The sequence below is a fragment of the Theobroma cacao genome, chromosome 5 (assembly GCF_000208745.1).
Source record: "Theobroma cacao cultivar B97-61/B2 chromosome 5, Criollo_cocoa_genome_V2, whole genome shotgun sequence".
Classification (NCBI taxonomy): domain Eukaryota; kingdom Viridiplantae; phylum Streptophyta; class Magnoliopsida; order Malvales; family Malvaceae; genus Theobroma; species Theobroma cacao.
Genome location: NC_030854.1, coordinates 24,434,792 through 24,439,197, shown reverse-complemented (window position 1 = coordinate 24,439,197; position 4,406 = coordinate 24,434,792).

Here is a 4,406-nt window from a genome sequence, read left to right as displayed (position 1 = left end):
CGTAAAGTGAAAAATTACATTTTTACCCCAAAAACTGAAAAATTGCCCATAGACATATTTTTCATCCCTTATACTCATACCATTCTCCAATTTGTCAAATGTGATCTAAATTCTCTCAAAATCTCAAAATTTATCCACGAGTGAAAAAATTACGATTTTGCCCCTAGATAGTGAAAATTTCGATTTGACTCCGAATTGATCCTCGAACTCCGAATTACCATTTTGAGTCATCCCTGAACTGTGAAACTCTTAATTTCACCTTAAAATTTCTATTTGAACTAGTTCGAGGCTTAATCGACTCAATGGTACCATTAGGGGCAATATCATCATTTAACGATTTCTCGAACTTCCTAAATATACAAACATTCTATCGAGCATGTAAATGACGTTATAATTATTTTACAAAGCAGGGTTTGACATAAACTAGTTTAAGCTTCTACTCAATTAGTATTCGAATTTAAACCACACATACTTTAGTTGACTCCATTAGAGAATCCAATAAATTAACCAATGTTTTATTTTTTTTATAATACCTAAAAAAGCTCTTAAATTATTTAAAAAAATTCAAATAAGTTTTTATATTTTATTGCTTTCAATCAAGTCATTTTATTTTTATTTTGAGTCAAATAAACCTTTATAATTTTATTTTGTGTCAAATAAACCTTTATGATTAATAATTGATTTAGTTAAAATGTCGCTTGTCATTCTATATCACATGGCGTTTATGTGACACTAACGTGGTACTAACGTAACATGTTAACATGTCATAATAGATGATGATGTTGTATACTAATGTGGCATGATAATATGACTATATCATATTTTTCAACCTCCACGTCAGCGCCACAACAACACCATATAGACATAAATTGACGATATACACTATTCAAAAAAAATGACAGTATACATTTTGGTTAATGACAATTAGTTAACCGTTAGTCATAATGACCTATTTGACTTAAAATAAAATTATAAGAGCTTGATTTAACGCAATAAAAGAATAAAAGTATATTTGAAATTTTTTGAATAGTTCAAGAGCTTTTTTGAGCATTATGTCTTTTATTTATTTATGTATTAGTCTTTGGCACATCCAGTATATGGGTGCAGTAAAAATAATTTTATTGTTTAAAGATATTAAAAGAGAAAAACAAGTTATAATTATTGAAAATATATAAAAAAAGGTAAATACATAGACCTCTTAAGGTTTAATCCAAATTTTGTATGGGTCCATTAGTTTTCGAAATTGGCAACGAATCTCAAAAGTATAAACATTGTTAACAGAAAATATGAAAAGACTAAAATACTCTTTTTTTTTCTCTCAAACAATGTGGCCGACCAACCCCTATTGCATGTGCTCCCTTGATTTTTTTGTTTTGTAAAAAAATTATATAATAGTAATTTTTAAAATTAATAAATGATAAAATTGTCCTTTCAATATTGTCACATCATCAAACTAACAAATACACTGACTAACGGTTAGACTTATTTATCCAGTGGAAGATTTTTTTGAGACGGAGTGTCTATTTCGAAACTAATAGATCTACCTAAAATTTCAATTAAAACTTAAAGGGGTGTAGGTATTTTACAAAAAACAAAAAAGACAAGAGAAATGAGAGTTGATAATTGAGGCTAATTAGCAATTAAGGGAAGATTAGAGAGTGATTAGCGACAAAGTAGACTTGTCAAAGGCTATGGGAAGATAAATTTGTGATTAAAGGCACGGGGAGAAGAGGAAAGAGAGATGTTAGGGGTTTAATTTGGGATTTGGGGAAAATAGGAAGAAGCTCGATCGGGCTTTTTATCTTTTTGATTTACTAATGAAATTTTTGTTTAAAAAATACTGACCAATGCATCCGATGGATTGCTTCATTAGCAATTCGATTGAAAAACCAATTTATCGACAGAAAATTACATTGATAATTTTCTTGCCATATGCTATTATTTCGTACCAAAAAGCATTACGACCAATAGCTAACTACCTACATTTTGTCGATAATAATGAACTTCTCAATCTATTGACATTCGATCGCAATTCCATCAAGTATTATCAACGAAATACTTTCTGTCAATAAAAACTTTAAGTTTAGCAATGAAAAGGAAAAGAAAAAAATTACAATGGCAAAGCCAAGGCAATGAAGGCAAAATACGGAGAGACAGAGACAAAGTGAAAAATGATTCAAGTCTAGGGTTTTTCTTAAGGAAAGGAGATGATTTTAAAAGAAATAATCGAGGAAAAGAAAAAAGGGAGATGAAAAAAAAATTAAGGTCGATAATAGTTTAAAATCCTAATGTCAATTGCTAGAATTATATTTTTTTTTCAAAGGAAAAAAGAGAAAAAAGGAATAAAAAGAAAAGATTCTAGAAAAAAACTAAACCAATTAAAAAGTAAGATAGGTTGAGAAAAAGCACATGAGCATATAACTCATTGGTTAGTGTATGATTTCCTATCTAAAGAGTACGGTTTGAATCCCCCATTCCCCAATTATAAAAAAAAAATAAGTTGAGAAAAAGGAGGAAAACTTATTTTTTATGTGCCAATGGTCGATAGTGGATGACAATCCCATGCCAAATTTTGGGTTTAAAGAGAAGGTGAGGCAATCAAGTCTAGTGAAAGGAGAAGAATGAGAAAATTAGGGAAAAAGTTTATATAGTTAGGATTTAGGAATAATTTGGGTATAATATTCAAAAAAGCTCCTAAACTATACAGAAAAAATTCAAATAAACTTTTATACTTTTATTATGTTCAATCAACCCTTATATTTTTATTTTGAGTTAAATACGTCTTTTATTTTTTATTTTAAGTCAAATAAGTCTTTATAATTAATAATTGACTTAGTCAAAAAACCATTTGTCATTCAATGTTGAATGATGCTGACATAACATGTTAATATATTATAATTAATGATGATATTGTATATTGACATGTTATAATTGATTATGACATGACATGTTAATTTAACATAACAATATAACCATGTAGTATTTTTCACCCTCTTTATTAATGTTATATCATTGTCATGTGAATATAAAATGACAAATGGTATTTTAACTAATGATAATTAGTCAATTATTAATCAAGGGTTTATTTAATTCAAAATAAAAATATAAGGGGCTTGATTGAATGCAATAAAAGTAAAATAGCTTATTTTAATTCTTTTGAATAGTTTAGGGGTATATTTGAGTATTGTGCCACTAATTTATATATGTTTTCCAAAACTGCGTCATTTTAACAATAAGAAAGCAAAAGAATGGAATTTCAACAAAAATTTTCATTGGTAGTATTTTAATTATTTTAATTAAAATATCATTACCAATAGAAATTTTTATTGATAATAACTCAATTCCAATGAAAAGTTTCGTTGGAATCATTCATATCAAAATCATTATTTTGCATCAAATCATTAGTGACAGAATTTTGACAGGATAAATTTCATTGAAAATAATCTCATAATCTATCAAATTTGTTCCATTGGTAATTGACCAAAAATTCATCAAAAATAAGTAGTATTATTAATAAAATTTTTTCAATGAAATTTTTTTTGTAATAAAGACTTCGTTTTTCTTGTATAACGTGTTTGGTTGGGAAATGGAATAGTCATTTCCCCTATTCCTAAACCCCCTTTAATAATTTATTTACTTCACAAGAATTGTCATTGCTTAGAATGATCATTTCTAAAGAAACTTAAATAGCTATTACTAAGGAAACCTCAATAATAGTTATTCTAAAGAAGGGGGAATAAGTCAAAAATTTTGTAAGGGCAAAATTGCCCTTAAATTAACTTAAAAATGACCATCATTATATAGATTTTTTAAATTTTCCCATCTTTTCCTTTCTCTGCCCATCTTCTACCTCTTTCCCTTTCTCTCTAAAGTCCTTCGAGAGTGACGATGGCACCATGCTAGTTGTGAGAAATGTTGATTGGCGTTCCCTCACCATATCCGGTCGTAAGAAGTGTCGAATTAGTACTCATGGCTAGATCTAGCTGCGAGAACCATCGATCTAGAGCTTTAGTGTCAAACCCTGCTTTGTAAAATAATTATAATGTCATTCACATGCTCGATAAAATATTTGTATATTTAGAAAGTTCGAGAAATCGTTAAAAGATGATATTGCCCCTAATGGTACTATTGAGTCGATTAAGCCTCGAACTAGTTCAAATAGGAATTTTAAGGTGAAATTAAGAGTTTCACAGTTCAGGGATGACTCAAAATGGTAATTCGGAGTTCGAGGATCAATTCGAAGTCAAACCGAAATTTTCACTATCTAGGGGTAAAATCGTAATTTTTTCACCCACAGATAAATTTTGAGATTTTGAGAGAATTTAGATCACATTTGACAAATTGGATAATGGTATGAGTATAAGGGATGAAAAATATGTCTATGGGTAATTTTTCAGTTTTTGGGG